General features: G+C 33.9%; 1 protein-coding gene and 1 non-coding gene across 4 annotated transcripts in view; both read left to right on the top strand.

The window, feature by feature from the left end:
• Positions 1-23801, top strand: part of NKAIN2 (sodium/potassium transporting ATPase interacting 2) — an 876886-nt gene that overhangs the window by 805987 nt on the left and 47098 nt on the right. The window lies entirely within an intron of this gene.
• Positions 17646-17764, top strand: LOC111738815. Its single transcript, XR_002779982.1, has one exon. It is a non-coding gene; the product is annotated as a 5S ribosomal RNA (ribosomal RNA).

Below are 23801 nucleotides of genomic sequence, written 5' to 3'. Positions count from 1 at the left end.
TAAAATGTTCAGTTACTGCAAAAGCTATGGCCAGTTCCCAAAGGAAGGTATTTAACCGAAACTTGATCAAAATGGGAAAGTGAATGACAAAATATGTAAATATACTCACATACTTAAAGTTAAAGATGATTTTTCAAAAAGGCTTAAGAAATGAATGTATCAGAGTAGATGTACAAACACTTAGAGGCATTCAATTTGTCCATTACCTGGTGAGATTTTAACATTTAATGTGACAGAATTTCTGAGATAATTAAAGGTGAACCTAATAGTGATGATATTTCCCATTACTAGAAATTTTATGGGTACCAGAATTTTCTTAAAATCTTATATTTGGAAATATGAATCTGTAATAAGTTTTAAATTGTCTTTATTTTTCAAAACAAAAGTTGCTATAGAATAAAACATCTGATAATATTACAAATTTTCAAATTATTTTGCGCATCTTTTTTTAGACATTATTTTCATAAATATTTACTGAGATATGTGACTAAATATAAAATTTTTAACAGTCATAGATACTGAAATAAGAAAAACATCATGTCTCAAAAGAATATAAATGTTACTGTCATTTCTTGATTGTATTCTGTATATTCTTTATCTAGACAGTGCTATGTTCCAAAGGTCAGACAAATAATTAGCGCACAAATTCTTGTAAATATTCTCTTTCTATAAGACTGTCCAGTTATCAAAATAATAATAATAAATATATTATTAAGTTTTTCACTAATCTTAAGTCATCCTATGGTGTAAATGGAAAAAAAAAATGTTAAGAGTTATTAACTGAATGCCAATCTCAAGAATGAACAGTATGGGGATGTTTTTGGTTCCAGACATCAAAATGAAAAGTCAGAGATATGAAATATTGATTTACTAGTTACTCCTTGTCAGTATGGTTTACCAGTTATATTGTAAAACTCTCATTACCTGTCTAACAATTTAGGTATACACCCTACTTTTTAGATCTCAGCCATACAGAAAAGCAGTGCGATGTAGTTAGAAAGAGCTAGGTTTTGGTATGACACACTTGTTTGTCAATGGCAGGTCTATCTCTTACCCTTGTGTGATCTCAGCTAGTTATTTAACTCATAATACAGCCCATGATGAGAGCTAAAATTCAAAATGATGACCCTGAATTATAATAAAAATTATAATGTTCTAATACTCTATTTATGAAGGTAGAGAAAAGAGAATTAGTGTTAATAGGTAAAGAACATTTATGGATCACTGAAAAAGAATGATATGATCAAAAATGGGAAAAATAGACAAAGGAAAAATAAAACAGAGTAGTTTAAAAAGTACAAGGAGCTAAAAGTTTCCCCTTCGCCAATTGACCAAAGATACTTATACATACTGGACCACGCTGACAAATAATATTCCTCAACTATTTAAAAAACAGCCTAGAAAAATTTTTTATGCAAAAAAAGCTTTTGACATAATGTTGAATAAAAGTGGAAGATACCAAACTATCCAATTAAATCTCAATTTTAGAGAGAAAATGTGTATCTATATCTGTATACGGTGAGAAATTATTAAGAATGCTTATCTCTGAACAGTGGAATTATGCAGGATTTTAATTTATTTTTATATCTTTTGTATGTCTCAAGTTTTCTGCAGTGAGTATTACTTTTATAATCACACAAAGAAAATTTTCAAGGCTAAGAAATAGGAAAATTTTTAGACTTGGTTCTACCATTAATAAGCTGTCATTGAATCTCATTGAGTCTCAGCTTTCTTATCCATAAGATTTTCTCATTTATAACAAAAAAAATATTGAACTAGATCACCCTCTAAGTTCACTTTCACTTTTGTAATTCTATGAAGCTACAATGTATAACTAACCATGTGATATCCAAAGAAAACAAAGACAACCTGAAGTATCAGCATCAAAAAAAGTTATCACATATGCATAAAGCCTAATAGGCATTTTTAGCAAACCACAACTCACTGGCCATTCCCCTCTATACTTTATATCTATTTATAATAATATTAAATTTAAAAGATAATTTTTATTTTTTAAAGTAAGAGCCCCATAAGATTTGTAGGACAAAAGTAAAGAGATGCTGCATAAGGTCAGAGCTGGAGGAATACATGTTCCCTGATCTCTGACCTCCATCGGGCCTTTCTCACTTCTTAGAATTCCATCAAGTTGTGTGTCGCATTTTCATTGTGCTATTTTCATAACCAGTTAATCAGAAAACACTATTTTTCTGTGATTTGGGGGATTCTCCCATTAATGACTTTGCCGCTATAATTAAGAAATATGTTAAGCCTTTTGTCAATTAACTTAACTGATGTGAAAACCTGACTGATCCAGAGAGTGGTAGATTTCCCCAGCTGCACCTTATCGGAGAACAGCTTAGTGTGAAGGATAGAAGTTATGCTGAAGCTAGAGCTGTAAAAGTGCCAGGAAAATTAGCATGAGCTCCTAGCACAGAGGGCAAAGAGGAAAACATGCTCACAGCTAGTGTGTGGGTGTTGCTGAAACAGGAATCATTTCACCATCTTTATTTGTTAGGATGAATAGCTGCATAAATTTTTGCCAAATGAAAAGTTCCTTCAAAGAACTGGGCCAACAGGAAAAATAAAGGAAGGGAGGGGCTATGTGCAAACCGAGGAAAGGGATTGCTTCTGCAAAACTATTCCTTATATATTCCCTAATGTGGCCTCGTGAAAATAGAAAGAGCTCAGGCCAAAGCAGTAGCTGAGACAGAACACCCTTGGCTTCCCTTCTTTCCCCCTATTTCTACCCAGTCTAGTCTTGACACCTCTTTTAAGTGTTAGACCAGTGCTTCCCAAACTATCTTTTTTTTCCCCCTAATCCATCACAGTGGATTTTTCATAAAGTATAGGAAAAATAAATTACTACAAAAAATAAATTTTAAAAACATAAAAATAAGCCCATTTTGATATTAGATTCAACAGACATAAAATCATTCTCAATTTACTATATGGTTTATTAACATTTAATTCTGCACATTATCATCACAGACAATTAACACACGACTTCCAGACAACTACTTTAGAAAAGCACTGTGGTCAATAGTCATCCTGTAAACACTTATCTCAGCTTTTTCTCTACTGTAACTATTTATAGTTCTATACACTCCCATTTAACTGGGAGTTCTGTAAGGGTCAGCCAGCACCTGACATTCAGAGATACTCAGCAAGTATTAATTAAATGAATGAGTGAATGAATGAGTGAATGAATGAATAAATGAATGAAGCACAAAGGAACAGAAGCATTTCTGCCAACATCTATGGGCACCCTTCTAACACCTAGAGTAGCTTCCATTCTCTTCTCTCTTCTTTTTAAAGATTCCCGAATAAAGCATAAACATAGCTTCTAGGTTCTTGCTATTCAGATATCATAAAAGTCATGGAGTCCTGTACCTTTATTTTTGGGTTTCTCTATTTTCCCCATTTGGGTATCTGTGAAAATATTTATTAAATCTTTTCTTGGTGCCACTTACTGCTTACTTCAGCTCTGACATTAGTGTACAAGGTATTAGTTTTCTATTACTGCAGGAACAAATTACCATATAATGGTTTTAAAGCAACAAAGATATATTATCTCACAACTTCTGCAGGTCAGAAATCCAACACGGTCTCACTGAGCTGAAATCATAGTGTCGTCAGGGCTGCATTCTTTTCTTGAGGTTCTAGGGGAGAATTTATGTCTTTCCTCATCCAGGTTTTTGGAACAATTCACTTCTTTGAGGTTGCACGAGGTCCCCATTTCTTTGTTCCCAGCTTCTAAAGGTCACCAATTCTCTTGGCTTGTGACCTTCTTCCTCCATCTTCAAATCCAGCAATGGTGGGTGGAATCCTCATGTGACATCTTTCTGACCCTCACTTAGAAAGGTTCTCTGCTTTCAAGGTCTCATGCGATTAAAACTGGCCCCACCACAATAATATAGGCTACTTTCGCCATCTCAAGATCTGTAACTTTAATCATAACTGCAAAGATCCTTTAGGCACGTAACATGTTCACCAGTTCTAGGGGATAGGAAGTGGCATATTCAGGAGCCTGACTCTTCCTCCTACAACAAAAAGATTCATGAATTTGTGCTGAATAAAAAAGAAAATTAAAAATTTATGTCATTAACTTTACATCCTTGGATAAGAGTTTCTTTATACAAGGATTCTCAATAAGATTTTAGAAGCTTTTATGGTAGGCTCTTTGCTGTGTTCATCTTTGTACACCTGAAGTGTTGGATGGTTCCAATGCAGCCACCAGATAGCTACCAAAATTAACTCATACCCTTTTCCTCTGCCCAAGATTCTTTATTGTAGATCCAATTTCACACTATAAAATCTGATTTATTTTGTCTAGCAAATCTGATTCTTCATAATTTAGGCACACCCTACTGTACAGCCCCATTCTTCACAATTTCCTACTCATCATCTACAGTATACCAAAATGTTTGTAAAATTCTGTGCCATTTTAAGCTTCTCTTTTCACATGCTCTTCTTTCTACCTGGATGAAACTTCTTCTGCCCTTCTCTTTGGAGACATGTGGTGTAATAGAAATAGAATAAAGTTGGAAGCCACTTTGATTTGAATTTGAATTAGTCACTCTGCCACCCACTAACCTGAAGCTGCAAGATGCCTCCTTGGCCTGGGGAGTAAAATGGGGCTAGTAAAATCTACTTTGCAGGGATGTTTTGAGGCTTTGAAATAATATACATAAAAGCATATAACATAATGTCTGTCGTATAATAGACCTTAACTAAATGTTATTCTTTTGCCCTAGAGAACCTCATTATTCCTTTAGGCCTTAGCTCACTACCTCTACTTTTAAGTCATCCCTAACCTGTCATTATAGTTAAGCTCAAGTCTTGGTTCTTCCATGGTAGTGTTTATTTACTAAGTTTCTAAATTTACAGAGTTTAGGGGTAATGTCACCCATCTGTGCCCTCTAGTACATTATGAACTTCTTGAGTACAGGAATGTCCTATTTATTATTTTATCTATTACCACTTAACAAAAAGTATGGATTAGTCATTTATAAAAGATTCGAATGGATACAAAGATGGATGGATGGAAGAATTAATGTAGAACCCCCATAGTAACTAACACATAGTAAATACTTAATAAATATATGCTGAATTTAAATTAAGTATACTTATCCTGTAAGCATACCATTCTGACTGTGGATCATTATATTTCTTTATCTCTTTAGCTGTCTCGTCTACTAAATGGCGGTGTCTGTGTGTTCACATTTATCTCCGTAAATTTAGAAACTTAGTAAATTTCTTAAAAAAATGCTATGTCTTTCATTTCTTTGTTAGCTTCATTCAATACACAGGCAAGTCTCTGTGTTCAATACATAGTGGGTGTTCAGTGCAATTTGACAGTGATCAAAAAGATACTATGATTTAAAAAAATCTAATAGTTCAAGTTTCTAGATAGACAGGACTGATTCTTAGAAAACCAAATATGTACGCAGGAAAGTTTCAACCACTGATGTAACACTATGAGAAGTATTTGGAAACATGATAGTGTCAAAGCTACCTGTGTTTGCTAATTGGTCTCACCTAAATGAAAAATGAACTGTCTAGTATCTTCCTGACAGAAGATAGTTTTACAATTTGGAAGAAGGTGCCTAAAAAAGTTAAGCAGCTATCTTCCCACAGAAACTAGGAGATAGGGCTCCTCTCTTCCTTGATGATTACATTTCAAAGGAATGGCTCTCGAGACCTTAAGAAAGACATTCCTGGATTGTAAAACTGGTAAGAAGCTTTTAAAAAGATTTACATCCCAAAGAGCAGAGAAAGAATTTACAAATACAAGCTTTCTAAAATAAGTGTTCTAAGAAAAGAAAGGTCAGGGGTAAAGAGTCTAGAAGAAGTGTGTCTAAAGTTGAGTTAAGCCACAAAGAACTTTAAAGCCCTCTTGATCGGTGGGAACCTAAGTATAAATTTCAGGAAGGATGAGTTAGAAAAGTTTCTTGAAAAACAAGATAGGCATGGATAGGTGAATTCCTTCATGGGATCTGTCCATCATAGTGCACCGCAGCTGGTCTATTGACATGCTTATTGAACCTAGCAAGCCTTTGGCTGAGGTAGAGTAGATATATGCCCAAATCTTTAGGTGTAAAGGAATATTTAGGTTAAAAATAGAGATTTAAATTTGGCTTCATATGAACATATATGCAGAAGTGTCCATATTGCAGAAAAATTATTGCTTCTGCAAATGTTGTGTAGCTTTGTTTTTCAACTCCCATTTTTCAATCAAAAGACAGTAGAGGTCACAACTCCACTAGATGGTTCACTTCTTCACTTCTCTTCTAATTACAGAAGGGAATATAGAAGGGGAAGCTCAGATATCACTCTTGGCAGAGTGTTGTGATTAACCTCACCTGAAGTTATTATTCCAGAATATTCATTAAATCTTAATATTTTAGACATATTTTCCTTCTTGCTCTTCACATTTATCCAAAGCTCTTAATTCTGCAATTCTCTAAAACATACTCCAAACATTAAGTAAAAAGTGGAAAGTAATGGGAGAAAAGTTATTCGCTTCTTTTCTTCCCAGTGTATTTTCTTTCTTTCAGGTTTTCTTTTATTTTTATCTTCGTTCTTAGTCTCATCTATTCTTTATTATTTTCTCCATTCTGAAGATAATCAAACTTTCTGGTTATCATAATGACATATTGATATGTGTATGCATTCACATGTATAGGCATACATGCTTGTATGTTTGGGGAGTATAAGGATTTATAACAATTTTATAGAGAAACAATCTCACAATTATCTGACTACTACTTAATGACTGCTTGACAGAGCTTGTCTATAGTTTTGATGAGGTCAGTGGAGCATATCCACACGTTCCTATGCTATTTATACAACAAGAAGTTAAAGAATACATATCTAAGCACATATTCTATGAAGGTAGAAGTGAATTCTGCTCATGAAATGAATTGATTCTATTTGTGAAATAAATTATATTTATGAAAATGTACTTATGAAATGAATTCTGACATATGCTAAAATATTTCAAGTATCACAAGATGATGCATAATCAAAATAAACAAGAAATATCCAAATTTTTTATTACTCTTCTCTCTAGTTCTTGTCCTCTTGGCTCTTAATGCCCATGTTTGGCCATAATTTTTAAACCCTTTCTTTAGTCAGTTTTCACTGAAGAGGTCAGGTGAGGTGAGGGTCTTTACAGGAAGACACATTCTATCTATGTGAGATTCTGTTGAACTCATCATTTCCCACTTAATTAAGCTGGATATCTCCTAAGAGATCTTTCTTAGATGAAATTGGAAACCAGTTTCATGTTAGTAATTGTACCAAAATGGGCTTTAGAATGTAAAAGTCTCTAATCCTCTTTTAAAAAGGCAAGTGTTTCATGTCACCTTGTCTGTAGAGCAAAATCTCTTTCTGAATGAAGGATGCAGCTTTGCTAAACTGTACACTCTGATTATAAATCAACCAGTACAATAACAGTACTGCAGACACAACCTCCTAAGATAATCTCTTTAGCACAAAATTGTATCAGAAAGATGAAAATCCTAACAAGAATGTGATTTCTGTCAGTTTAGCTCTTCATGCATGCCATTTACACCAAGGTTTTTTTCACACTTCTATTACCAGTTCAACCTAGAGAAAAATGGCTTATTATGTGATCAGAATTTGTGTGCACGAACCACAATGGGTGCAAAGCATATGAGGATTTATATCCAGTCAAAATTCCTAGAGATTAGAAGGCATTCAAAGAAAGAAAATAAAAGTGATTAGAAGGCCACAACTGGCTCGTGAACAGAGTAAAGGAGCCAAGGTGCACAGCTGGACTTCGTATATCATGCCAGGAAGGAATAAGGACTCTCTGAAGAGTGCAACTTCAGAGGAGAAGCTGAAATTGTTTATTGTTGCCCCAGGGAGGTGTAATTGGGGTTAATGGGGTGAAATTAAGCAAAGAAAAATTCAAGATGTATATCAGGAAACACATCTTAATAATGAGGTCTTTTATAATATTGTCCCAATGGAAGTATTAGAAACCCTTTTGTTCGAGTCATTCAAACTTCAGGTAGGAAAATATATGGAAAAATAGGCTGTAAAAGACAATCGCATATCAGCCCTCAAGGGATGAATTACATAGCACAATCAGATCTTTCTGAGCTCTAATTTCCATGACTCTTTCAGTAATGTCCTCAAAGGCTTAATTTTCAAAACGCTTGTTCAATTGTTTCTACTATGCACCTGCATCACTAGCAGATTCCAATTAACTGAGTTTGCAGTTGCACACTGCAACAATTCAGAGGTTTGCCTGAGAACCTTGGAAACGTGAAGTCATTTGGGATGACTTCAGTCAATATTTATGATTGTAAACGTAGTTAATATAAAACAGTATAATAAACACAGTTCTGAAGATTGCTACCAGCAAACTGAACTAATTGCTACACTAAATTCCTTGTCTCGTTTTATTTTTATCACATTCTTTATTTTATTAAAATAGAATTTATTCAAAATCTCTTATCTCCTGGTCACTAAATAAATGGTGGGGATAAAAAATGAAAATATTAAATAAGGTTTGATCTTCCATCCTTTTTGAAATGCATTCTGGTAAAGATTGTGTTTTTCTGCCATTGCATACCCTGATACCTCAGCCAATGTCTGGCACATATATATTTATTGAATGAATGAATGAATGAATGAATATCCACATTCAATGCTAACACATTTGGTAGATTATCTTAGTTTCCATAAACTCATTTTGTGCTTTTCCTTCAATGTACTCATTACAAAAAAAATATATTTTTAAATAAAATTAATTAATTGACTGATTGATTAATAAGCAGGGAAGTAAAGGAAGTTATGGTTCAGGCATGTTACCCAAGATTTTCCACCTTGTTTTATCCCAAAGGTCCTGGATAAACCCAGAATAACTAAAAGCCAGGGCTGGTCACCTGAGGCCACTTCTTCATTCTTATGTGTGAGACTGAGGCAGTAGTTTGAGGAAAGGTATCTTCTGTTTTTAACACGGCTTTTTAAAGAAGCTGGAATAAATTCGTTTGTGCTATCTTTGGAAAAGGGGAAAAAGATTACTATTTAGGATTTTTCTATCTCACTATGATCAGTTTCTGCAAATGCCCAAACTCAAGAGTACTAGTCCTCTATACCAGTGACTACTAAAAGAATATTTAAATGGAGGAAAGGCAATTTACAGTAAAGAAAATCAAGAAGTAGACTGATGGAATTCATAGTAGATTATAGAGAGGTGGCATTGATTAGCCCATGAGCGCTGTTGATTTTCAGATATCGAAAACCTTTCCTTATCTTCATCTTTGGTTCTTTTCATATCATAAAAATAAATCTTATTTATTTTTATTTCTTTGATCTTTGGCTGCAAAACATGTTTAAGTGTTTTAAAATATTTACTTTTTTACTATTTAATATGGCTCTCATATAATTTTCAGTCTTTTTCCACACATGTTCAAAAATTATTTGCTTCATTTTTTTCCTACTTTGCATCTATAGTTTATATAACATCAGTATGAAGAAAATTTTAGTAACTTTTTTTTAGAACTGTACATTTCTATTTGTAGCCTTTTTAAAAATATTCCTTCTACCCTCTTCCTTTTTATTAGCAAAGAGCAACTCTTCTGCTAATAAATTGTAATTTTGTTTTAGAGGTCATTTCATCTCTTAATCACTTTAAAATCTGTATTTGAAACATCATTTATTTATCTGGCCCCCAATGTGATCTTCCTCTCATTTTCCACATATGTTGTTCCTGCATTTCATTTTGTTGAACAGAGTATAGATTCATCTGGTCATTTAGAGACTTAAATTGCCTTCTCATTATTTGACTCTGCAGACCTCAACATTCCTGACACAATCATAAATTGATTCATATTGTTATGTGCTGGTATCCCTCTTCCCATTTCTTTCCCAGATTTCCAAGATGCATGTACCATGTGAAAGATTCACAAACTACCATTTACATTTTATTCAACTAAACATGATCAGAAATTAAACCAGGTATATCCTGGTTTAGAAAATTGTAGTTCATCTGTGACAAGAGTATGTCAAATATAGGATGTTTCATTTAAGTTTAGACCAAACTATACATTGATGCATGTCTGTAGAATTAAAACATGCTTCTCTAGGACACGTGTTACATTTTCCAAAGCAGTAAAGCATGACAGAATGTAGTCATTAAAAGATAATTGTTCCCATGGAGGTAGAGCGTCCTGGGGCATACAAATTTATCTAGGATTATCCAGAAGTGAGCTAATCTGATGAGGAGTGATGTCTTATCTTGGAAATATAAAATTTGCCAGCACACAAAATTAAATGGGCCCAAATGGTTTTAAATAACATGAGATTAAATTTAAATGTTATTGAGATTAAGCATAAAATAACCCACACTTCGATATGATTGTCAATACTGTATTTATTGTTTTTAACAAATAAGGTATTGTTGCTTTATGAAATCCTCTTTGTTAAGGGAAGATAGAAAAATATGAAAGAGAACAAAGTGCAAATACCTACAGCCTGTGAATTTCTTATTGTAGGCATTCCAGTTCAGTAAGTTAAACTGGTAAAGGAACATTTGGGTAATATTCCAAAATTTCATTTGTTGTGTTACCAGTGTGTTATAACAAGGCTGATTTTTTTTTTTTATGTTTTGTAAAATAACTCAGCTCTAGACTCCAGTTCTAACTGCTAAGTATCCAAATGGCTGTCAGCAGTTCCACCCAACACATGCCCCCTCTCCACCATTGCATGCTGGCCTCCCTTCTGACTTTCTGGCTAACAACAAAGGCTTCCAGAAGCTACCCCTTAATTAGGCTCCAGTACCTCCCTCACATCCATGGAAGAGGCTCACTGATTAATCTCTCTGTCCCCTGCAGCAGCCAACCTGACAAAGAATTCTGCTTAAATTACAGCTCAGTTGGCTTATTTTTCTCTCTTTTCAAAAATGTTGAATAGCTCCCCATTTCTGTTGAATTAACTACAAATGCCTCAACCCAGAATTCAAAGACTTATGTAAAATGGCTCAAACCTATTTCCTCAGTTTATCATTTTCTGTTCTCTAACTCAAACTCTTTATTTCAGTAAAATTGAACATCTTGTATTTCTTCATATTTTCTAGTATTTTCTCCAGTCCAGGGTACTGTGTTTATTTTCCTGTGTCAGGAGAGTATCCCTAATATGATTTTAAATGTTAACTACTATAAAAACAATTTTTCTAATTTTTAAATTATATGTTATATCCCACTCCCTTAACACAGTGATCATTTTTTTTCCCTCTTGTACTGTGCCTTGCATCATGGTTGTTTTTTATTTGCCATATCCCTGGTGTTAGTCCTTCTCCTCTGGGAGAGCACGTACAGCATCTCACTCCTAAAAGACATCTCTGCAGCAACCGGGGAAGTGCTGGGCACACAGTGGCTGGTCATCTATTCACTCATACATTCAACAAGGACTTATCAAGTAGTCAATATATGCCCAATACAATGCTACAGATGTTACAATAGAGTTTCATAAGTAAGGTCAGAAAAATTCTGCAAATTTTTCTATAACCCCAATTTCTACCAAAAGTTTATAAAATTATTTTCATTTAAAAAAGTTTGCTAAAAAATCTAGTCTATAAATATGTGACATAAAATATTAATTTAATATTTAGTGTTTTAAATGATCTGCGCCTGGAATGTTCATTCTTCTCACAGAAATTCCCCTTAGTTCTCTTTTTACTTCCTTCAGGTCTTTGCCCACATGACACTTTTTCAATGAGGTCTGCCCTAAACACCCTATCTACTATTGCCACATCAACACACACACACACACACACACACACACACACACACACACACACACACACATCTTGTATCTCCTTTATTTTCCTCCTTAGCACTTATCACTATTTAACATACATTTTACTTATGTATGTTTTAATTTTCTATTTACCATACTAGAATGTAAATTCCATGAGAGCAGTTTCATTTAAAGAATATGTGAATATTTACACAACTAGTGCACCATAGTAAAGGTAAAATAATGCTTACTGAAGAGATTTACAAGCAGAGAAGTGATAAAATACACATGATCTCATCTATGAGCCCTCATTAGCTCATAAAAAGGCAAGTGAATCTAGACTAGGTGCATGGACTAAAAAAGGACACTCGAGCTATTTTACATAATCTCAGGAAAAAGAAAAGAGAACAGGGAACACTTACTTGATTCTGCTAACAGTGAGACCTTCCTGTTAGAAACAGGCAGCTTTCATTGAGGCAGATTCCTACTACTTTATTGAAAAGGATGAGCCTTCAAGATTGTCCAAATTGGACTCAAGTCTGCAGGAGCTCAGTGTATAGAAATCTGTTAATTGCCTGTGACTGACACTAAATTGTACTGGTGTTGTTTAGGAGTTGGGTGTTAATACATATTCTCTGTAGCTGGATCAGGTAAAGAATGATATGCCCAATATAACAATGAGTTCATATTAAGAGCCACTGCTTAGGACAATCTTAGAAAGCTGTTTGAGGCTACTTCTCCACATTGACAATAGAAAAAAATTGTTCAAACCACCCCAGCCACCCCAAAATCTTCATTCACTTCCCAAGATTGTATGAAACTCAATCAAATGAGGACTATCAACATATGTTGGGAATGAGCCAAAGTTTTTTCTCTGCCTTTTTTTACTGTTGTATCCAAGTACTTAAGATGGTTCTTAACATACAGTAGGTATTCAATAGATAGTCACTGCATGCATGAATGAATGAAACATTGCCAATCAATGAAGTGTCTTGCCCTCAGTTTTTTCTCTCACGTCTGTATTATCAGTAAAGATAAAAGAGTTGTACTGTTCAATACAAGGTTTTTTTTTCTAATTTAACCCTTTATGTATGTCTAATCATGAGAAAAGCTGATAACAATAGCAAAATTTCTTATAATAACCAACTTTCAATTACCTCGTACTGAATTTCTTCTTAGCTTCTTATTATGTCTAAGGTGCTCTGCCACTATGAGAAAGATGCCACTAATCTGTTTTCTAATAACCTCTTTCTGGCCCTCATCAAGAGGCTTTTACTCATCAGCTTTCACAGACAGTTTTTTGCATAATATTACATATTTCTATACCACTTACCTTGTATCTTTCATTTCCTCTTATGCCAAATAGTCCCTTAATTCTCATACATATTACCTTATGAGAATAATTTTTTAAACATTTTAACACTCCCTTACTTCAATTTCTTTAATCGACATTCTCTAACATAATCTCTTTTCATTTTAGCATTTTCATTTATAAATGCAATATACTTTAATCAAACTAGCATGATGCAACATCTATCTTTGTTATGATAATCACATAAGATCCATTAGCAATACAAATGGGAAAAATCTGAAGGGAGTTAAAATTTTACATTAATCAATTCTATAGCATTTTTTATTATAAATCCATTTGACTAAGGCATCATGAATTCTGGAAAAACAAAAATGAGAAGAGAGTATATGTCTGCAAAATGTACAGATACGCATCTTCTTATCTCAACTTCAGGGTCATTCAACTCATCTCTCTCTCTCTCTCTCTCTCTCTCTCTCTCTGTATGTATGTGTGTGTGTGTCTTTATACTTAGAAAGTTCATAGTTTGTATTAGTTTATTGAGGCTGCCATAACAAAATACTACAGACTGTGTAGCTTAAACAACAGAAATTTATTTTCTCACAGTTCTGGAGTCTAGAAGTTCAAGATCAAAGTGTCAGTAGGTTTGGTTTCTCCTGAGGTCTCTCCTTGGCTTGCAGATGGCTGCCTTCTCGCTATGTCCACACAAAGTCTTAACTTTGTGCACTTGCATTCCTGGTGTCTCTTTGTGTAGTCAAATTTTGTTTTCTTATGACACTAGTCAGATTGGATTAGGGCCCATCCTAAGGCCTTCAGTTTAACTTAATCATCTATATAAGGTCCCTAATTCCAAATACATTCAAATTCTGATGTACTAGGGTAGTACTTCAACATATGAATTTTGGGAGGACACAATTCAGCTCATAACATAGCTCATGATAGAGAAAAAATACAATCATAAAGGCGTATGATTAAAAGTAATTTATGATAAATATGGTGAATTCCAAAGGAAGATTATGATAAATATGGTCAATAATAAATATGGTACTTTTTTGGCTTAGTTGGTTAGATGTTTGGTTGTTTTATATCTGAGAGAAGTGGGATATGAGCTATACCACAAAAAGATACAATTTGGCTTCAAAGGATGGGACTCGTGCAGTAGAATTGGAGAATAGATGAAGGGGATAAATTGTACATATCCCCAATGTCAGGAAAATATTGGATAAAGAATGAAAAATCAATCTGTCCGGAACATTAAGTATTGAAGAAGGGTGATTTGCAAAAGCTGGAGTAGTTGATGCCCTTTGGGTAGGAAAAAGTGTAGATAGATATATGACTGGAAAATCTAGGTTGGACTTCACTGTCTCGCTGAGGAATTTGGTTTTGGCTCCGTTGGTAATAGGAAAGTATTATGGTCAAAGTCCTCTTAATAATTCTAATATTTAAATGTATCACTCATTTTTAAAAAAATCTATATTTTAACAAAAATCTAAATTATAAAAACATTTGGCTTCCCTTGAATGTTTGAACACTTTCTATTTTATAACAGTACGCCAAACTCAGTTGAAATTGTTATATACTAATCTTTAGGAGGCCAAATCAGTGATTTGCTTTGGTCACATGATCGCCCTTCACAAATTCTAACACCCTTGGATTCTTTATGTAAGTGTCTCTCTTTTTTTCATAAACTATAGCCTTTGGTTCCCTAGACATCTATGGATTTATTTTCAAGGTTGAGGAAAATAATTTTTTAATTTACAAGTTTTTAATGTGGGGTTCTTGAAGACAGATGAGAAAATAATATATCTTTTACTGACTTCTAACTGAAATATAACATTTCTTTCTAAAATGAATATAGTCATGTGTCACCTAACCACAGTGATTTGTTCTGAGAAATGCCTTGCTAGGTGATTTTAGTGTTATGTGAACATCATAGAGTGCACTTGCACAAACTTACATAGTATAGCCTACTATATACATCTAGGTTCTATGGTATAGCCTAGTGCTCCAATGCTACAAACCTGTTCAGAATGTTACTGTACTGAATACTGCAGACAATTATAGTGCAATGGTAAGCATTTGTGTATCTAAATATATCTAAACATTTTAAAGGAACAGTAAAAAATACAATATAAAGAAAAAAATGGTACACCTGTATAGGGCACTTACCATGAATGATGCTTACAGAACTAGAAGTGCTGTGGGTGAGTCAGTGAGTGAGTGCTGAGTGAATGTGAAAGCCTAGGACATTAGTGTACACTACTGTAGACTCTATAAACACTGTACACTTAGACTACTCTAAATTTATAAAACAACAGAAGATTAAATTAAGCACAAGAAAAAACGATGCAGTAAACACCAGATATAGGAGGCCACTGCCTACATAACACAACATACTGTTTCACAGCAAACAATTTTAATAAGTAGAAAGAGTACACTCTGAAATGACAATAAAAAGTATAGTACAGTAAATACATAAACTAGTAACGCAGTCACTTGTTATCATTATTAAGCATTATGTGTTGTACATATTGTATATGTGGTATTTTTACATGACTGACAGCAGTAGGTTTGCTTACACCAGCATCATCACAAAGAAGTGAGTAACGCGTTGCACTATGATATTACAATAGCTATGACATTACTAGACAACAGTAATTTTTCATCTCAATATTATAATTTTATGGGACCATCATTCACATATGCAGACCATCGTTGACCACAACGTTGTTTTGCGGCACGTGACTGTATTCGCCACAAAACAGGCAGATATTTTAGAAGTTCTCAATCTGATGCAAGATCTTATTATTTACTGTGTTAATAAAGATGCACCTATACTAAATATTATGATTTTTAAATATTTGATTACTGTAATTGCATATAATTGATTTTCTCTCTAAGCCTCTGAGTTTGATTTTTATGCATTTAAAAAAATTATTCTGAGGAAAGGCTATAAGCTACACCATACTGCCAAAGTAGTCTTGAGGGATAAAAATGCTTAAGAATCCATGCTTCAGAAGGAGTCTATATATTACTCAAATACGGGAAGGGAGGGAGAACTGCCTTGCTTTATTGCTCCTTCTTGCTGTAAGAAACCTGTATTTAGGTTTTTGCTTTGACTACTAAACCATCTATTTCTGTATTTATCAGACTTCTTTGAGTCAATACCTCTGAGCCTTCCTAGATAGCTTCTTATCACTTGAAAGTTGACTGTAAATGGATTCTTTTATTTAGTTTACCCTGGAGTCAGAACAGGCAGGAAGAAATCAAGTTGAAAGGAGTAAAGCATACTAAGGAAAATTCTATCAATTAAGTGTTAATGCAAAAAAAAAATTATTTTTTTGATTTTTATTACTTTACAGTGAAATTCAGCATGTTGAATGAACTTATCACTAATTTACATAAATGCTTGCAACATGTTGGCATATTTATCAAGTTCCACTAGGGATAAAATGTAAATGTATAGTTTCCACTTAACCAATCTCCAGATAAGATTTTAAAAAGTAATGAAATAAAGTCTAAGCTCCTCAGATGGAAGCTGCTCTATAAGTACAAACTACAATCCTTATTATTTTTATAAATATTGGATATTTGGATCCTGCTGAAACATTTAACGTTCTTTTCAAATGACCTGCACATAGGAAAATGCAGTCAAAGCATGTTGCACTAGAAATACCTGCTCCGCTCCCTTCCTATGTGGAGAGTCTCAGTGAATAACTTGCTGAGACCCCAGCCAATTTTGTCCAACAATATTTAAAGCCTCCCTTAGTGATTTCACTGCATTTACAGGGAGGACTCCACAATCAAGAAGGAAATGTGTGTGTTGCTGTTTCTTGGCTCACATTAGTGCCTGGTTTTATCAAGCTGCTGCACAGCACTTCTGTCCTGAAAGACGTCTGTGTGACTTGGATACCATTTCATAGAGTCACACTGGATCCTCTTATGTCTCGCCAATTAAATTATCTTTCCAGCCTTTATTCCCGCCAAAGTGGTTCAAGCTGAGATTAGGTCACACTTCTCTTAATTCGTTCTTTGAAATAGTGTGGAAGGCCTCATGGAGAATATGAGCATGCACACACATTAATGCCTAGTCTTCCCCAGTCTCCATAGTAGATAACTGAATTTCTTTGCAGAAGTTCCTTCTGTTGTGTACCCACCACCCAGATCTCTAAAAACTGAAGAGTTCCTTTTAATCTTCTTAAATTAAATTATAGCACTACCAAAAACTTGTGGTAAATGTGGGATTTAACTATCGCTGTGCCAATTGAATTCTAGATCAGACATTATAGGACCTGAAAGAGGGTTCTTAAATTGGCCTTTTTAGGGGACTCTGAGAACCAAAAAATTGATTCTATCTTGAGTTTTTAAAAAACTGTCTCAATCCTGCTCCTCATCTTAAAAAAAATTAAAATTTTACAAGCTATTTAGATATTTACTATTTTGTGTATTTTGCATTCTGCACTTTGCCTCAACTTTTTCTTTCCTTGCCAGAATGTTTTATAAGACACAACTAAGATAATGGGCATTTATTTTTTAAAATTTTTAGATATAAAATTGAGCTCTAGTCTACAGCCATGCTATCCTGAACACTCCCGATCTCGTCTGATCTTGGAAGCTAAGCAGGGTCAGGCCTGATTAGTACTTGGATGGGAGACCACCTAGGAAGACCAGGTACTGTAGGTCTAAAAATATATATATATTGAGTTCTTAGCAGATTTTATATTATCACCAAAGTACCAGCTTTCCATAAAGAGCCAGTTGCAACCTTAGACTCTGGACTTGCAGGAGACTGTAGAGCCTTCTCTAAAACACTTGTTTAAAGTACCTCTTAGGACTGTCAAGGTTGTCAAGATGAATCTCACTTTTTTGCCCAAAATGAGAGGAAGAGGACCTAAAGTTTCCTTGTAAAAGCGGTCACAAGGACGAGAAGTCCTGGGAGTGTGGTGTCCAGTTCTACTCACGAACATATCAACCTCTGAAACCTAATCATCTTCAGCAACTTATCCTTCTCACACATTCTCTTACTAACAAAATCATAATCATGTATTTTCTAAGTGCCTACATAACTATCTGTTTCTGATGAAAGATTCTTTCAGATCCTCAGTGCTCAGGTTCCCCCACACCTGCAAGTGATTTTGTACTTAAGAGAACACATTGCCCATATTGCAGAGACTGAAAAAACACAGGCAGCCCTTGCTTAAATATTTGCTGACACAGTTGCCGGCATGGTGGAATATTAACATGAGGAAAACCTAGGCTGTAGATGACATTCTTTTCCAAAATCAGTTCTTCTTATTAAGTATTCTCAATCCAAAATATCATTTAAACAGATTTAACAGAATGAGGGGTTAAAAATTTGGGGGCAACTAGACTTATTGGGGGGATTGCTTTGCAAGCTATATAAATATCTAATCATTATATTGTATACCTGAAACTACTGTAATATTGGATGTCAACTATAATTGAAAATTAATTTAAATTTTTTTTAAATTAAAATTTTTAAAAGTTCAGGCAAAAGAATTGAAAACAGAGATAATTGAGAATATTTCATCATCTTTGAGGTGTATTTTTATTTGAAGTATAGAACACTCATTGTGTTTCACATGGCTCAAACTTTATGCCAACTTCTTATGTTACCTCAGGTGTTAAGAGGCAGAAGGAAAAGAAAAAGAAGCAATACAGTTCATTTTCATGTTTTTTTTTAACATTTTTTATTTTTCACTTACAATTGACATACAATGTATTAGTCCCAGGTGTACAACATAGTGATTAGACATTTATATAACTTACAAAGTAATCATTGCAATAAGTCAAGTACCCATCTGACACCATACGTAGCTATTATGATATTATTAAGTATATTCCTTATGTTGTACTTGACATACCTATGTCTGTTTTATAACTACCAATTTGTACTTCTTAATCCCTTCACCTTTTTCACCCAGCCCCCCAATTCCCCTCTCATCTCACAACCATCAAAATGTTCTCTGTATCTATGAGTTTGTTTCTGTTTTGTTTGTTCATTTATTTTGTTTTGTTTTGTTTTAGATTCCACATATAAGTGAAATTATATGGTATTTGTCTGTCTCTGACTCACTTCACTTAACATAATACCCCCTAGGTCCATCTGTGTTGTCACAAATTGCAAGACTTTATTCTTTTTATGGCTGAGTAATATTCCAATATATATATGTACCACCTCTTCTTTATCCATTTGTCTATAGATGGACACTTAGTTTCCTTTCATATCTTGGCTATTGTAAATAATGCTGCAATGAGCATAGGATTCATGTATCTTGTTGAATTATTATTTTGGATTTCTTCATCTAAATACCTAGAAGTGTGGAATTGCTGAGTCCTTTGACTCTTGTTATAGTTTTTGTTTTAAAGTCTATTTTGTCTGATATAAGTATTCCTACTATTCCTACACCAGCTTTTTTTGATTTTCATTTTCATGAAATACATTTTAAATTCTTTTACTTTCAGTATGTGTGTGTCTTTTGATTCGAAGTGAGTCTCTTGTAGGTACCACATATATGGGTCTTGTTCCCTTATTCATTCGACCACTCTATATCCTTTGATTGGAGTATTTAGTCCATTTACATTTAAAGTAATTATTAATAGGAATATAGTTGTTGTCATTTTATTATTCATACTTTTGATCTTTTTTTCTCTTTTTCTTAAGGAAGTCCCTTTAACATTTCTTGTAATATCAGTTTGATGGTGATGAACTCCTTTAGTTTTTTTTTTCTGTCACTTTTCTGTTTTTTGACAATGCTGTTCCACTTTTCTCTATAAAATAGATTTTACTTTGTGATTCCATAAGTTCTTATCCTCCAAAGAAATATTCATGGCGAGAAGACAATGGAATGTATGTCCTCGTTTTCATGATTGAGGACTTTGTCACATTCGAATTCCACATGAATATTTCTTTATTTTATTTTTAAATATTGGAGGAAGGGTATGTAAGATCTCAAGTGCTCAAAGATGCTTCTTTTTTTTCCCTTGCCAGTCCACAGACATATACACATTCTCTCACTATCTCACATGCACATACCCCACTTGTAAAAGATTTTGCATTGCTTTTCTTCCCACCCAGTTCTTCTCAAGTCTCAAATTTTTGCCATCTCAGTTAAGTTCTTTCCTCTCCATCAGGACATCAGCCTAATCTGTCATCCCAGCAGCACTCATTGGTCATTCTGTGAAGCAGCCTTCTGTCTTAGCCATTTGAGAACCCAGACTCCTAACCTTCATTATCGGAAAATAACAAATCAAATGGTCTTGATTTGACAGTGCTTCTTAAGCTAAAAAGCAATATCAGAACCTTTATATACAAGACTTTTGAGGTAACTATAAACAGATGTCAATCAACAAATACACCTCAATCATTTTCTGGATATAGGAATTATCTACTTACCTATACTTCAAAATTTTCCTACCTAAAGAGGGAAAAAAACCTTCTATTTGATTTTCTCTGCCTTATTTGCAGTATTTTAATAACTAACATTGTATATGAATAAAAATTTATACTTTGTCTTTTATTGAGTTGTGCTTCTTTCCAGAGATAGAAATGTTGAAGCAAATGTCATTTTAATATCCATTTTATAATATCACATTTATAAAGATGTTTTGGATCACCACAGTCATTGGAATTCACTTACTCTTTAGAAAATATTTTATTCTGTTCATAACATCACATTTTTTTCTCTCGTACAAAACAAACAATCCATAGTCATATGTTGTTTCTTTCTTTAAGTCACAGCTCCTAAATTGGTTGTCTAACATTTATAATCAACTGCCTCATTTAATTCAGGTCGATTTTAAATGCTAGGCATTCATGTGGTGGGCTGTGAGTGGCCTGTGGTTTTGTTAGATCTATAGCATAAAGAAACAATTTTTCTTATCCTCATCCTATAGCTCTCTGGGAAAGTGACACATGGTGAGACATAATGATAAGAAAGGCTATAGTTGCCCTAAGAGTCAGATACAAAAGCCAGATGATTAAACCATTTTGTGGCATTCCCCAAAGGAAAAATGGGTGGGGGGTGGGGAATGTTTAAAATGCTTAACTTTAAAAAAAAAAACAAACAAAAAAACAAACAAAAACCTCCAGAACAGAACTCAAAACTGCTGTATATATTTTTGTCCCTCAGCCTCTATAGTTCTTCCTTAATAAAGAATTCAGAAAGGAAGGAAGGATCATTTTTTAAAATGTCTGTTTACTGAGAATTATTTTTTTCAGCTGTTATATGAAAATATCAACTACATTAACTTTTAAAAAATTATAAAAGGGCTTAGAATTTTCCACATTTCCCCATGAGGAAGATTGTTTTCTCTCTTTCAAGCAACAGACCTAAAAGACAGAGTCGTTCATGGTAATCATTTTACTTATTTCTTGTTATAATTCAGAAACACTGAACAATAAAGGAACTGAAATATATTTGGGACATTTGAGATTGCTAAATTAACTACAAGTGATTGATGGGTTTACCTGGCAACTTCAAGACCTATTTGCTTTTGAAAAGCAAACCCTTAATTCTAAATCTAGCCCAAAGATTCATAATTTGGGAAACTGTTTTTAGGTCTTCGGAGCACACTCTATACTGATACTCTTGTTTTAGGTAGAAGAGTGGGGAAGAAAGAGGAGTAGTGTATATAGTTTTATACAGCACTCTCTGGAAATTCAGGAGTTAATTCCTTTTCTTTATTATCTTCAACTTGGTCGAAGGCAGGTAGCAGCCCTCTCTAGAGACGGATTCTGTCAGCACTTCAATAGCTCCCTTAAATGAAAGCAGTCACATTCAAAGGCGGTTAGAGAAAATAGAGGACATATTTGGTTTAACAGGAGAAGAGGAAAACATTAACAAACTAAACATGTTATTTTAAATCTATGAAAGCATCACATTTTAAAAGTAAGAATGCCTGGCTAAATCTTGCAATGTGATGTCCGTGTCACCTGTACCAAGGCACAGCTCCAGCCTTTCTGCTGGGCTCAGCTTCTCTCATGCCAGACCATCTTCCCTTTGGGAATTTTCTGTTTGTTGCCTCTTGGTCTCCATTCACACCCTCAAACTCATTTTAGTCTTCCTGAGAAAGGAAGTGATAAAACTTCACTAATCTCTTAGCAAAATTCTAGCTGTGTATCTATGAGCAGTGTGCTGATAAACACCTTAAAATCCCATCCCATTTCCCTACAGAATTGGACCTCCTGAAGTGAGGTATTAAGGGGTTTGGTTTCCATTTGTCAGGATCACATTATCTTTTATTTTAACTGCCTCTGCATGTCATCATTTCAAAAGGTCATTGTGTAATTTACACATTTTAATTTTTTTCTTCTTTGTTTTTATTTCCCCCTTTTTATTTTTACTGCCTAAAGTCTGCCTTCTCTTGTTAACTGCTCTGTGACTCATTATCTCACCTCTTATCATTTGACTGTTTTAAGTCCAGCAAAGGCTGCTTAAAAGACTGTTAAACCTCCAGAGGACTGATCGGTATTCTTGCATTAGCTCGGTGATTCTTACTTGTTTCCTCTCTGATACCCTCATTAAGGCTTTCTTTCCAAGCGTATACTACATTATCCCTATTATGAAAATAATACCAAAAAAAAAAAAAAACCTCTTCAGGAGAACCATTAAATTGTGAAGAAAAGAGAACAATAGGAAATCTAGAAATGGCTCTTGTCACCATTTTAACAGCCACTGGTTACTTCAAGTTTCTGTTTTTAAAACTTTTCGGAACCCCCTGTGGCTCCTCTGAAAATCCTGACTCCATGGGCATCTTGCCAGTCCAACAGCCCTGGCTCCTAATTTAATCAAGAACTGAAAGAAAAACGATTATTGTCTAAGACAGTTTTTTCCCCTGTAATGCATTTCAGAGAACCTGTACTTTTGAAGAAGTTCAAAAATGTTATGATATGTTTTATCTAGTTTAGGCTATGTTTAAAATAGAGTTTGAAACTGTTTAGGAGGATTAAAGGGAATCATGCAAAAGGTGTAATATTTATTAAAGTGCCCATGACAGCAATCCCATTCTGAATATGTTCTGAACAAATAATTTGCTAATTTAACCAACATGTATGTTTTAATAGGATGTCTTTAATAGAAAAAATTGAAGCTACCTGAAAATAATAAGAGATTGAGTGACATAATTTAATATATATAACCATTACAAAAAATTGAGAGTTCTGTTTATTTGAAAGATTTTTATGATATTTTGCTGAGGGAAAAAGAGTAAATTTCAAACAGAATATATAATATGGTGCTATTTAACACTGTTGCAAAATTGTGGTTTTATATGTATTTTCTAGGTACATTTTACTAAATATATAAATGATAGGATAGACAACAGTATGTTAACAGAGATTAAGTAGCAGAATTATGAGTAATTTCTGTTTCTAGTTTTTATGTGAGCATAGCTTAATTTTGAACTCAGTAAAATTTAAATCCAATTTTAAAAAGGATTTGTCTCACAGAATAAGGACTCTAAAAAAGGAATGAGGAGGTGATATCTAAAATAAGTTTTGAAGAAACAGAAAGTTTTCAAGAGGAAGAAACAGGAAGAGTTCTCAAGGTGAATACAATAGTTCCCTTTCAGGTAGAAGGAATAGAAGGGGCAAAGGCTGTCAGAAGTTGGGGGGATTTGTTAGAGAGAATGGCATTTACGAACAATGGCAAGTAGTTCAGTGTGGCTAGAACATACAGTACAATGGAAATAAAGTTGG

This window comes from Pteropus vampyrus, unplaced genomic scaffold (genome assembly GCF_000151845.1).
Source record: "Pteropus vampyrus isolate Shadow unplaced genomic scaffold, Pvam_2.0 Scaffold43, whole genome shotgun sequence".
Taxonomy (NCBI): domain Eukaryota; kingdom Metazoa; phylum Chordata; class Mammalia; order Chiroptera; family Pteropodidae; genus Pteropus; species Pteropus vampyrus.
Note: the sequence above shows the minus strand (reverse complement) of the source record. Positions and strands in the feature narration are given on the sequence as shown.